The following is a 14,019-nucleotide window of genomic DNA, read 5'->3' as shown; positions in this document are numbered from 1 at the left end:
CAGCGGTCCCCGGGCGCCGCCCCGCTCCCACCCGCGGGCCGGGTTCGGCTGGGTACGCGCCAAGTTACGGTGATTGCAAACGAGAAACACGCTCAGTCGGGTTGCAGTTCCTAGCAACAAGAGGCTCCACTGGGCGAAGCCCCGCCGCTTGTTGGAAGGAGTGGACGCCAGCTCTGTAGGGGCGTCCAAGGTCATGTGCAGCCTGCGTTGACCACAGCGCTGGCCCCTTCCCGCCGAGGGCTGGGCGGGTCTCGGGGAAGGGTGTCCAAGGGGAAGGGTCCCCTAGTGCAGAGCCTGGGAGCCCTTGAAAGGGGGGCGGGCGGGGCGCGGACCAAGCTCAGCAGCATGTGGAAAGCATTACCGAGTTTATGGGGTGAACTAAGTGCTCTGGAGGCTGGAAGGCCAGCATTTTTGTGGGAGGAGGCCTGGAAGGTGACACACAGTCTGATGCTGTTGGCAGTTGGCCGAGAGGAGCCTGGGGGCATGTGATGATTGAGTGAGATCATGGAAGCGGTGCTGGCAGGGAGGCAGGGCGAGCGCCTCACTCGGTGCTGGCTCCCCGGGAAGCGCTGGGTGCAGGCTCGCTGCTGTTCAGTTTATCGCCCCAGACGAGGGCCTGCAAGCGAGTGGAGGGCCAGTCACTGCGGCCCTCGGCTCGTGAGTGGGAACTAGCTCCCGCTCCCAGAGCACCTAGGGCTACCCAACCTCATCTAAGTGTTTACAATGACCACCTGAGGGTAAGATGGGGAAACCGAGGCCCAAGGACGGCAGTCGATCGGAGGGGGTGGATTCTGAACTAGACCTACCCTCTGCCCCTCTACACCACGCCAGGACGCCCAGGAAAATGAGGTGCGTGTTCTCCCAGAGCGCGGGGCCTGGAACGGCAGGCAGACCCCTGGGGACCATGAGGACGCGTTAGCGAGGCTGGCGGTGGATGTTGCAGCAGCTCTGGGCCAATGCCATCTTGCAACGTCATGTAAGAGCCTGGGGCGTGGGCAGCAGGACGGACTCTGAGCACTTGCTGTGGGCCAGCCCTGCGAAGCCGTGTCCTCTTACTAATCCCCACCTCGCCTCCCCGTGTGAGAGGTGCTGTCACTGGTACAGATGGGGAGGCAGAGGCCGCAAGAGGCTTCGCCTCTGAGCTCCTCTGCTCTGCTCGGGGGCGGAGGTGGGGGACGCGGGGAGAGGATGAGTGTTTCCAGATCTCAGCTCCACTCTTTCTGGTTGTGAAATCTGGGCAAATCGCTGACTCCAAGTTCCTGTAAAAAGTTCGGAATAATTCCCATGTTGCAGGGGTGTCGTGTGGCAGTGAGGTAATGCAGACTCAATGACTGCCAGTGTCCCTCTCCTCCTACCAGCTTGGCAGTGCCGGCCCAAACTACCCCCGCCCGGCACTCGGGTCGAGTCCGGTCCACATTTAATCTTGACTTTTCAAATGGAAATATATGCCCATTACCTTCCTTGCAGACAGCAAGCCAGGCCCACATGCCCTTACAGCACAGGCATGAACATGGCCCAGGAAACTTCCTGACTTTGGGACACGCGAAGAAATGCCCAGAGCCTCGTTGGCTGCCATTCATTTGGCAGTTTCAGAGAAATCTCTGTGGGAACGTGCTTGGAAATTGGAAAGCCAAGCCAATATCCTGGAGGTCGGTGTGGGGGGGGGGCGGGGAGGGAGGGGATGACGTCACTACTGCTCCAAAAGGTCTGGAGACCCCTCGGAATTTTTTTATTCCCGTATAATCCAAGGTAAGTGAGGCTCTAATATGGTCTCATTTTACAGTTGAAGGAACTAAGCCAGGGAGGTGTGATGTATGCAGAGCAGCCGTGTGGAAAAGCCAAACAGGAATCTAGCTCTCCTGAGTCCTATTCCAAGACGCTGTCCCCCACCAGACCACATTGCTTTCTACATGACCCGTTAGATCACTGCCTTAGGGGGTGTGTTTAGACTGTAGCTAGTCTCTCTCAAAAACTAATACAGAGAAACCCCTTCATAACGCTGAGGACGGGAGACAGCACAGAGCTGAAATGTTTCTGTCCCAAAGGGCCAATTACTCTCTCGGTTTAATTTCAACCAGCCCAACGAGAAGATCTCAAAAAGTGAATGTCTGATACACGTACACTCACCACCTTTAAAAATCTTTAGTCGTAGAATCTGAAAGGTCATGCATGGGGCGGAGGGATGTCACTCCATGAAAGGGGACTTCTTTTTCTCTAAAAAAAAAAAAAAAAAAAAAAAAAAGAGCTGTGCTATCTCCTATTCTCCAGAACAAGAAGTTGGGTTTTTCCTGCTAATTAAAGAGAAAGAGGAACGTTCTCAAAACAAAACGACAATTTAAGTGGAGTTAGGACTGTCGCTGAGACCACCAAGCTTCCCCCTTGTCACGATGTAAAGCCTCGCTACTCCAGCGCGGTCCATGGGCCGTCAGACTCACCTGGGAGCTGGTTAGAGATGGGGAACCTGGGGTCCCTCCCAGACCTACTGAATCCAAATCGACTTTTAATAAGACCTCCAAGTGGATCACGTATAAGTTAGAGATGGAGACTCACTCTGCGCCTCTTAAGAATTCAAGGACCCATACGGCTCTGTCTTCTGCCTTCTTCCTTTCCGACTTCTCTGGTTCTTCCTTCTCTCTTTTCTCTGCCTTTTTCTCTTGCCCTGAATGGGCCGTGAGATAAAAGGGAAACGTTTTTAAATGCTGGAATTATAGTTTTATTAGTTTTATTTTAAAAGGAAAATATTCAACTTCCTAGAACATCCATAGACTCAACTGTGCACAAATTAAAACCAAAAACATCCTATGGCACGGTGAAAAAAAAAGTTAAGAGAAACAAGCATCAGATCGGAGAAGGTATTAATCTCTCCATAAAAATAGCTCTACAAATCAATGCAAAAAAAAGATGAGCAATCCCCATGGTAAAATGGGCAAAGAAGACGAACAGGCAAGTTCTGAGAGAAATACAGTGGGAAAATAAATGTTTTGAAGAGTGCCCAATCAAAGAAAGCAATCCAAGAAATGAAAATTTAAATAGAACTTATTAAAAAAAAAAAAAAAACCACTCCAGGACTGATAATGGCAAGTGTTGGTGAGGTTATGGGGAAATGGGCACTCCTATTGTTGGTAGAAATATAAACAGCCTTTCTAGAGAGAAACCTGCAACCCACAGCAAACTTTAAACACAAATTGTCTTTGACCCGCCTTTCTACCTCAAAAACACACAAAAAATATATATAAGGTTCTTCATTGCGGCATTGCTAATAATAGCAGAAACTGGAGAGCAACCTACGTGCCCATCCCAGAAGGCAGAAGTGACTGGTGCGTCCGCACACTGAAATCCCGCGTGGCTGTAGCCTTGATGCAGAAACGTCTGCTGTGTTCATTCAGTTAAGTGTTTTCTCATAAGGTTATGGAGCAAGTTTGCACAGCATGATCCCTTTTATGTTAACTTTATTTTTTCCTGGAAGGATGGGTGCCAAACTTTAATGAGGGTTCCTTCAGGTCACATGGAATTACATGCTTTTCTGTAGCTTTAAATTTTTCAAATGTGAATATATATTTCATAATCCAAAATAAACTAATAGAGCTTAGTTTTAAAAAGCAGATGGGGATGAGCCTACACGTCGTTTCTCCCTCATGGGTTCTCAGTGGTTCTTCTGAGAAAAATATTCCCCAATCCTATTAGAGACCAAGTTACAACATGAACTTGTCCGCACGGGGATGTTGTGCCCTTCGATGTGCTAATCAAGACTAGGTCGTGGGGATTCCTCACATCTGATATCTGTGGTCTTCTGATAAGAACCGTACCCTCTGGATACTTCAGGAGCTTGCTCTCAAACCCCTGCCAACTGCTAATCCCAGCCTCGGCTTCACCTTTGTCCCGTTGCCTGGCAACCTATTAACGAACCACCAGGTGCTGCCTTTGATCCCCAGTGGGGTGTGTGCTTTGGTTACTCGAGAGCCTACCTAGTTTCTGAGATCTTTTTCAGAAGCTAAACTCTCATGAAATGCTCTTCTTAAGAACCCTGCGAAGAAGAGGGGCACCAGAAATTTACCAAGCCCTCAATAACATCAGCCTTCTTTAAAAGTAACTCTCCCTCACCATTCAGGCTGCTTTAAATTGTATGAAGCACAAGTTCTCGACGTGGGATCCTAGATCAGCATCATCAGCATCGCCAGGTTAGCAACGTGAACTCTGGAGCATCACCCCAAACTACGGAGTCGGAAACTCCAGTCGGAATCCCCAGAGATGGGGCACAGCGAGCCGTGTTGGAACAAACCCTCAGGTGGCTCTGCTGCCTGCCCGGAGTTTGAGAATCATTGCTGGAGAGTAATTCTTTCCATCCTTGTTTCTCAACAAATATTCGTTAAATTCCTGATTCGTGCCAGCCCCAGTGCTAGGCGAGAGAGAAATAAACAACCACAGTGATTGTCTGATAACCAAAAGCACTTAGGGGAACATCTGGCAAGAGATCTCACAGCCTCAGGGACTCAGGGGCTTTTCCAGGGGAAGTGAAGTCTGAATGGGGACCGAAGGATGGGTGACAGTTGAATCATCAGGCGGGAGAGGTGGGAAGGGTGTTCCAGGCAGAAAGAACGCGAGATGCACAAGGCCAGGGTGTGAACTTTAGCACGAGAAGCCTGGATACCTAGTGAAGGTTTTCACGGTTGGGGTGGAAGAGAAGAGGCAGATTAGAGCTAATTGCGAAACGGGATCCATGGCTAGAAAGGAGCTTGTCGAAGATGACGTGGAGGGACAGAAACGAAGGGCTGGGGACGGGAATGTCACCTGATCCGACTTTGAATGCCTTAGCTTTGAGATGTCTGCGGGACACCGGCACACAAATAGGATCATTCGACATGTGCACGTTTGGGGGTGAAGCCGAGAAGACGGGAGAGGATGGCGTCCCCGTGACGGGAGAACAGCGTCTTCAAGGAACCGACGACTGGAAGGACAGCGGAGGGTCGAGAAGCTAAAGGGCCGCAAAGTGACCCCGGGGTTTGGTGACAGGAATGTCTTCCTAGACCTGCGATGGCAGTTTCAGTGGGAGCCTGGGCCGGCCCCAGGTGGCAGAGGAGTAACTGAGAGATGGTGGTGACATTTCAAGAGGTTTAGGTGAGGGCAGAAATGGCAAGGTTTGGGCTGGAGGGTTATTTCTTTTCTGCGGGAGGGGAGAGCAGATGGAGACCAGGTCGCCAATAGCTCAGGGTCCTGAAGATCACTGGGAGTGGCCTCAGATGGCAGGTGGGGAGGGCGGGGGTGGAGCGAGGAGGGCTATCCAGCCTGCCGTAAAGGGAGGCCAGGGCCAGGGCCCGGGCACGGCTCAGTGTGAGCGCTCAAGGAAAGCTGAGGAAGACACAGCTGATACGTCTTCTCTCTCTTCCACTGTTCTCTCCAGAGGGAATCTCGCTGTTCCAGGGACAGAGAGAGGAGGAGGACTGGGAGCCTTTGAGAGTAGAGCAGAGAAGTTTTGAGATATTTACTTCAGAAAAAGAAAGCGACTTTAGCAACAGATTCAATAGACATCTCTCCACGTGGTTTTCGTGTGAGCATTTGATCCTCACAGCACCCCCTGCGTGATAGAAAGTATGTTTCTGCACTTTCTTGGGGCTCAGTAAACTTAAATCATTTGCCCAGGGGTACCTGGCCTGTGAGCGGGAGAGCAAGGTTTGAACTTGTGTCTCTCGATGCTGTTGCCTGCTTTTGGTCTTGGCGGGACAAATATCGTACAGACGGTGCCATGAAAACGCATCAGAAGGGATCTTAACGAGCATTTTGTTTAAAACGAGTTTTAAGTCCAACAGAACCAAGCTCTCGAATCTCTTGGGGAGGAAGACGTGGAAGGGATGGAATCTCAAAGCTGGAAGGACTGGCTGGGACTGATCTGTTAAGTCTGCCCGAGCCACTCTATGTCATTCCTGAAGGCGATGCCACCGGAGAAGGTCTAGTTGCTACCGAGGTCTCGCTCTCACTGAGTCGTAATCAGCTTTTCTGTCCATCCACTGGCCCTCATTCTGCACTCTGGAGCTACATGCAAGTGTCACCGCTGTGTTGCCAGTGTCCAACACTGTCTGGAGGAAACCTTTGTTGGAAGGATAAGTGATGGAAGCTCCTGACTGTAAATGGTGAGGCTGGACCTGAACCCTAAACGGTCCTTGGGCAGCTGGGTAACTCTGAGTAAGTCACCGTCTCTCTTGGCTTCATTGTCCCAAAACGTGGTCTAAAACAATCACTGTAGTCTGCTCACTGGTTCTGGGGCTCAGGAATTCAATCAGGGCGCAGCAGCGAAGTGGCCGGGGGCTGGAATCGTCTGGAACTTCCTCACTCACCATCCAGTCTCTGAGCTGGGATAAACAAACTGTACCACAGTCCTGCAATGAAATACTATACAGCAACGAAAAAGACACGGCTGCTGATACACACAGATACAGGGACGAAGCTCAGAAACGCAATGCTGAGGGCGAGAAGCTGGACACCGAACTGTACGCACGAGACTCCGGAAGAGGTAAACTCCTTGACAGCAACAGAAAGGTCGCCTGGGCGGACACATCTGTCAAAGCTCACCGAACTACGCGGTTGCAATAGGTGCATTTAATTGTATATAAGTTTTACCAAAACAAAGTTGACTTTAAAAATATGATTTTTCATACCCAGAAAGATTTAAGGCAGTTTTCTTTCATGTGAAAAAAATATTTTAAAGTTTTTCTTAGACGTCAAAGGTCTCCTCTTTCCAACGTCCTGTAACTCGATGAGCAGGGACCTGTTCTCCTTCTCTAGACCCTTCAAGGATTTCGACATGTTGCTTGTGTCCACTTTAGCTGTCACCTCTCCAGACAGACGCGACCTGCCCTGCTGCTGTGGCTCCCCCGTCCCCAGGGTCATCGTGGCTGAGTGGGGACCTTCCCATCCCCACCTCTGCTGTCCACATGCGCGTCCCATGGCCAGTGAGCGCCTACTTCTCAGGATCTCACTGCGCGAGAGGCCAGCATCCGGCGGGTCATTTTAACACGCTTTCCTCGGGCCCCGAGCAGATAGGGGCACGAACACAGAGAAGGCGAGATCGACAGCAGCGACGTCTGGCCCTGTGACCGGGGAGCGGTCTCAGCGCTATGGACGCTCCAGACGGTGCTCTCTGCAGAGGGCAAAGCCACGTTCAGAAGCATGGAGTTAAGAAAGGGGCGCGGGGAAGATGAGGGGGTGGAGGGCGGCGGGGACGACGGTGGAAGATGAGGCGTCCCGTGAGGCAGCGCGGTAATGAACCACGGCCCTGACCGCCCCGGGCCCTTCCTGGTAAGAGCCGATATTGTGTTCTCGTCTTGGCTGATGTGGTCCAGGAGCAGTGCGGGTGCCTCCTAAGCCCTTTCCTGGCTGACAGCTCCACATTCCTTTTCCCTGGGTGCATCCCCAGGGTTCGCCCCAGCGAAGCCCATTTGCCACTTCCCGGTCCACGCACTCAGCCCCGAGGACCTCCCGCCATTTGTCTCCGCAGGCCTGACATCCCGCCCCCCGGGAAGGTCCAGGGTCAGAGCTGAGTTGCTGACTTCACTGGGCACGTTTTCTTCCCGATCATTTGCAAAAACATCACAAGGGACCATTTCCAAGGCTCCTTGCCGAGTCCCCATAGCTGACACCGGTCCTGCCAGAGCTGCCTCTTCATCGCAATCCTGTCCTCTCTGTCACTAGGTCATTTTCTTACTCATTAAAAAAAGAAAACCCACAGTGCCCGCCCCATGCTGTGCGAACTAAAGGTTTAAGAATAGATTTGGCTGCAGAGCCTTGTCAAGGGCTCTGAAAATCTAAAATATTGTTTCCATGTGCTCCCTCTTGTACATATTTACTCTATTTCCTTTGGTGTTAGATGATCATACGGTTTCATCCAGAACCCTCCATTTCCTTTGGTGTTAGATGATCATACGGTTTACTCATGAGTGACCGTCTTGCTCAGAGCAGGAGTGACATTCACTTGGTGGTGTCAGAAGAGACCCCTTTGACGTCTTCACAGACATCTTCTGCCCTCACGGCAGATGCCCCGCAGGCCCTGGGTGATGGTCAAAGAGATGTGGGCAAGTCGTTTGCAGACTCTTTTTTTCAACTGAGGAAACTTCGTTCATCGAAGTCTTAAGTGGAAACTTACTCACTGACCGACATTCGTGTGAACACCTGCTCTACGCCATGAGCTTTTCTGGGCCCTTGGATATATCGAGGCATTAAACAAAGGTCCTGGTCTGTGGCGCTGACACACAGTAGGGCAGGGAGACGCGGTGAGAGACAAAGCAGCGAGCACAGTCGTATTGTGTAGTCAAGGGCCGTGGGTGCTAGAGGATAGAACATGGAAGGCGGTGTATCCCCACTGGGGAGGGGGCACCCGAGCAAAGCCCTGAGGGAGGGCGGGGCTGCATGTGGGGATGATGGGGGAGGGGGGCGCGTTCCAGGCCCAGGGACCGGCTCTGAAGAGGGAGCCTGCCCGGAGGGTTCCCGGAGTGGCGGAGAGGCAGCGTTGGGGACGAGAGCGAGTGTGTGCGGGTCCACAAAGAAGGGCCTGCGGGGCCACAGGACTTTGGCTTGGGGGCGTCGTGGTGGTGTTTTGAGAGAGAGAGTGCCACGGTCTGGATGACATTTTAAAAGGTCCATTATGTAGTAGGTCATAAGGAAGCCTCTCTGTAAGAAGAGTGAGGGTACCCTAGCGGGGGGGACCCCACACTCCTGGGGACCTGCAGGCCCCTTCTCGATTCCATGCCTCGTACCAGTGTTTGAAAATAAGCCAACGGATCAGGAGATGACTGTCACCGAAGAGACAGTTACCCTCACAGGTCCCATAAAAAGGGGGCCTAGCCTGCCGCGCAGGGCCACACAGGGCAGCACCCGGGCAGGTCAGGAGGCGGAGGGTGGGGGAACGTGGCAAAGGCCTTTCCTGTGGCGAGGTGGGGTGAGCGGGCTCAGGACTGGCTGGTGTGGGTGACTCCGGAGAGCTCTGGTGCCCGGCCTGAGTGACAGGGCAGGTGGACAGTGGCCCGCGTGTGGGAGCTGGGTGAGGAAGGTGGGGTGCGGGCTCCGGGTTGGCTGGTTTGTGTCTGAAAGTCACACTCACAGGCGAGTCCTTCGCCGTCTCTAGGACTTGGCTGATCTTGGAGGGCAGTTCCCACCAGAGTCAACAAGATCCCAAGACGTCAAAGCATGGAAAATACAAAATGATACGATATCGTGAACGCGCAGCTGCCCTAGTCAGCGTCGGCCAGGGAGTTTCAGAAACAGAATCGAGGCCAACGGACTCAGAATTTGGAGGAAACAGGCGAGTCCGCTGTGCAAACAACACCTGGCCCCGCTTCCTCAGAGGGCGGAAGGGAGAAGCAGGTGCGAAGGTCCTGGCTCGGCCACCACCTGGCCGCGAGACCCCAGCCCGGTCATTCTCCGCCCGTGAGTGTTCATTTTCTCCTCTAGGAAACGAGTGTGTTGCACGCTTTGCGGGGGGCGAGGGTCTGCATCTCGTCGCAGTGTTCTGCGGTTATAATAAGCTCTACAAATCTTGTCGTTCTTACTATTTTGCCCATTTCTTATGTTTCTTGTGAGAGTGTTCGAGACCGTTCCAGAAGCAGGTGTCTGGGTAGTGTTTTCACCTTCCTTCCCTTGGCATGGATTTCTCTCTGCCTTATCTAATTATCACTTGTGTGCTCGGGGGTCACCCTCCCCGAAGATGCTGGGAGATCCTCGACAGTGAGTGGTCCGTGGCCCTTCATCCCTAATCCTCGCTGCTCAGCACGGGTCCTGCACTGCCGGTTTCCCGGCAACGTTCGTTAAATGAAAGCAAGAGGATTCGGCCAGTAGCAGGTCAGCAGATCCAGGGCTGGGCTCATTGAATCCTTCCTCTTTCTTTCCCAGGCCTTGAGCCCGGGAAAGGCCCGGCAGACACATCTTTCTCATAGCAAGGGCACTGACCACGTAAAAGGCCAGGGAGGTCTTGATGAATGTTTAACGTTAGAGGTCTAGAGGAAGCCAAGTTTGCTCCTTCTGATGGACTGGCCAACCCACATAGGCTCATGGTTACGGACCTAGGACGTTCCTGCAATTCCACAAACATTCGTCAAGTCCCTACTCTGCACCAGACACGATGTGAGGGCCAGGGAATAAGACGTGGTCCCTGTCCTCGAGGAACTGTAGCTCGGAGTAGGCGTACACAGACAGCAGCTCACTGTAGGAACAGTGTTCCTCCTGCGTCACAGTTCCATGAGCACAGGTTCTGTTCCAGGAGTTTAAAGAGGTCCACTATTTACTTCATTAGATTTTCCAAACTTTAAAAAAAAAAAAAAAATGGGAGGAAGCCAGCAAGTGATAAAGATTGATGAGGCTTTCTTTTATAGAGGCCAGGACAAAAAGCCTTGCTGCCTTCTTTTAAAAAATTAATGGAATAGACATGAACTGCCCCATCAGATAGGATGTTAGGTACGCAGAGAGCAGACAAACAAACAAGCAAAGCCAGATCGTGTAGCCCAATGCCAGGAGCCTATAATAAGGTGGCCCATATGAGTCCTCAGCTACAAATGGCGATCTGAGCATAGCTGGCCTTGTGGACACCTGGTGGCAGGGGAGTGACCGATAGGCTTCTAGGCCAAAGACTCTGCAAGGAGGAGAGGGAAGGGGGAGGGAAGAGAAGGGCGACATGGAGAGGGATGGCGTCGATAGCCGCCAGGCACCCGGCCCGACCTGACGGGACACGGGACACACGGTTCCCTTCCTAGGGAACCCTGGGAAGCATCATTCCACCCCATGCGACCAAAAAGCTTTGGTAAGCTCACCTCCCCCACCTCTGCCCGCCACCACGACGCGGGCGTCGAGATGGAAAGAAACACCAGCGGCATTCGCAGAGGTCAGACTATTCTAGTATTGACGGGGTTGATGGGAGCCGTTCCTCGCCCTGCACAGATGGGCCAAATACCTTACTGCATAGGAAGCAAAGGTCAAGGGGATGTGAAGGTCAGTAGCTTTTTCTTTTTACCTTTAAACTTACGGATAAGATGAAAGAATAGTACAACGAACACACACAGACCTTTTCGGCTAGATTTACCAGTGTGAACAGTTTGCCTCTCTCTCCCGCACCCACCCTCTCTCGCTCTCTCTCTCCATCGCTATCTCTTCCTCTCTGCTTCTCTCTCACCCCACCGTCTCTCTGTCTCTGTCTGCCTCCTTGCTGAACCATTCACACCTCTTCACCCCTAACTCCTTTATCATGCATCCCCTAAAAATAAGAACATTCTCCCGTTGTTTCTACATTTAATCCTCACGACCACCCTGCACAGGTGTTGCCGATAATGACTGTGATACCAGTATCTCGCCTCTAAGAATTCCCATTGACTCGGTCATCTAATGCATCGCCCCGTCTGGCCCCGGATGGGCGTGTAGGTGTTGCTGTGCTCCGATCCAGCCGCACCGGTCGGGCTGAGCCTGCGGCGTGCGCTGCTTCCGTCTCTTCAGACTCGCTGACTCTACAATAGTCCCCACCTCCTTTGCTGCTTGTCCCTCATGTCATTAAATTTCGGGGGAGACTCCAGGCCCACTGTCCTTCAGAGCGCCCCACCGTCTGGGTCCGCAACTGTCCACTTAGGAGGACATTCGGTTCCATGCCGCGACGAGAACCCAGGTGATGTGGCTTTCTCGGCACACCACCCGGGGCCACACAGCGTTGACTTGTCCCACTAGCGGTGACGCGAATTTGGTGGCTTGGTTAAGGTGCTGCAGAGATCTAGTTTTTAGAAGGGCTGATGGGCTGATGACTCCTCGCTGGCGTAGGTGGGTTAGGACTCTGGCCTTGACTAACAAACAATGACTGGGCCAGAAAGTCACGGCAGGAAAGTGACGGGCAAGTCTGGGCATCTGTCTGAACACACGGTACCTTTGCGTCCATTAGAAAAGGGAGATCCCCTTCTGGGTAGACTAATTGCCACCAGCCATCCCACAAAAGAGGCCTTTTGATGATATTAAGGAGGAAAGACTTCTGAAGCATCCATAGGAAAATCGGATGGGGGCCGGTTTAGTCTGAACGGTTTGGCTGCCATCGAGACCCCAGCACGCACCAGCTCAAGGGAAAAGGGGTTCATCGACTTGCGTAACTGGAAAGGCAGGTGACAAGTCACTGGCTCTGGAGACCCCAGAAGCTGAGCTCCAGGGGACACTCTCCTACCCGCCCCTCCCCCCACTTCCCAGCTCCTCCCTGGCTCCTGCTTCTCATTCTCTGTGCAGGCCCCTCCCGAGGGGTGAGGCAGCTCCGCCCGGTCCACGTGAGCAGAGGGGGCCTCCCCTCAGGCTCTCGCTAGAAAGCCTCTGGGAAGGATCCCACTGACCCATCCCTGGACCAAGCACGGTGGCCAAGGGGACTGTGTTTGGGGACGGTGCAGCTCCCGCACGACCACCGCCACCGCGATGGAATGTGGGCAAGTTCCCCGAAAGGAGAGAAAGGGGTGCTGGCCAGGCAAGCTCCCCAGATGGCAGTGGTGGTGACTCCGAAGCTGATCCTCTGTCACTAAGCAACACAACTCCCCGATCACAGGCAAGGTCGGCCTCCTGCTGGGAGAGCACAGCCACCAACCCCTTCGCTCACTCCGCTTTTGAAAATGATGGTATGACTAATAGATGTTCTTTACGGGGAAAAGGATGAAAAGGAGCCTGCCGATGGGTTGAATGGGCTTCTAGCCTGGTTTACAGAGGCGGTTAGAATGGCTTCTGCGGCAGACAGGTACTAGATCAAACCGTGGTCAATACCGCGAGGTTCTAAGTCAGAGTGGAAAGAAGTAAGTGCAGATAAATCACCGCGAGCGGATGGCGTCCACCTGCGAGGGTTGCAGGAGCTCAGGGGTGAGACCGGGTTGGTTGGCTGGCAGGAGAGTAGGACCTGTCAGCACGAATGGCCGCTGTGCCGGAGAGGATGTCGGCTCACAGACGTGGCCTCGGCTGTGAGAGCACTGAGGGCCTGGGGGATCACAGCACCAGTGAGCCAGCTCCAAGCCTCCATCTGGACCACGCTGGTGGCAACTGGAATACGGGAGAGAAGCCTGTGGACTTAAAAATAACCTACGGGGCAAGGAATGAATGGGACGTGGGACTGAGAACAGCCGCACGTGTTCTGCTCAGAGACATCAGGCCCGGCTGTGCGCGGGCCTCTGAGGCCCGAGAGGGTGAGTCAGCTTGTGCACGAAGGGGACCGATGGCCCTCGTTCCCATGGGGAATGTACAGCATGCGGCCGACAGACGTATCCGGGGAGAGTAGGCTTTCTGAGTCACTCTGTCCTGGCGCCAACCCCAGCCCTGCCACCGACTCAGGCTACGTGAGCTCGGGCCAGTAGCAAAACCTGCCCGAGCCTCGGTCTCCTCATCTGTGAAATGCAGAGGTGGCGCTGAGGGTTCGAACTGGTAAGGAAGTACCTGGCAGGCAGCAGGCAGGTAACCAGGGATGGCCAGTGTTATCGACGGCGCTAAGGATTTTCCAGCTTCCTGCAATGTTCTAGCTCTCTGGGGGCGGAGCCTTCGGGGCCGGTTCGGAGGGTCCTGCAGGAGGTCAGGAAACAAGGATTCAAAGACTTAGTACACGCGAATTGTGAAGAATGACGCCTGTCACTGTTAACTGCTGCTATCGTCACCAGCACCATCATCCTCATCACCATTGTCGTCTTCATCGTCATCATCGCCAGCATCAACCCCACCATCATCACCATCTTCATTATCATCAGCGTCACCTTCACCGTCACCTCCATCATCATCGACCCCACCATCATCACCATCTTCATTATCAACAGCATCGTCACCATCACCATCTTCGTCATCCTCACTACATCATCACTACACCCCCAGAAAGCTGTGATGATTTCCTGTGCCCTACAGGATAGAACAAAGAACTCTGACCGTGCAGAGAGCCGGAAGCCGGAGACCAGAACCCTGGACTGGGGAGTGGATTGAAAAGAGGAGCTGAGGGGTGACCTGGGAAAGATGGGCCTGCCTCTAGCCTACATCTCAGGCTGATTCCACAAAGACTGT

This window comes from Pteropus vampyrus, unplaced genomic scaffold (assembly GCF_000151845.1).
Source record: "Pteropus vampyrus isolate Shadow unplaced genomic scaffold, Pvam_2.0 Scaffold90, whole genome shotgun sequence".
Taxonomy (NCBI): Eukaryota; Metazoa; Chordata; class Mammalia; order Chiroptera; family Pteropodidae; genus Pteropus; species Pteropus vampyrus.
Note: the sequence above shows the minus strand (reverse complement) of the source record.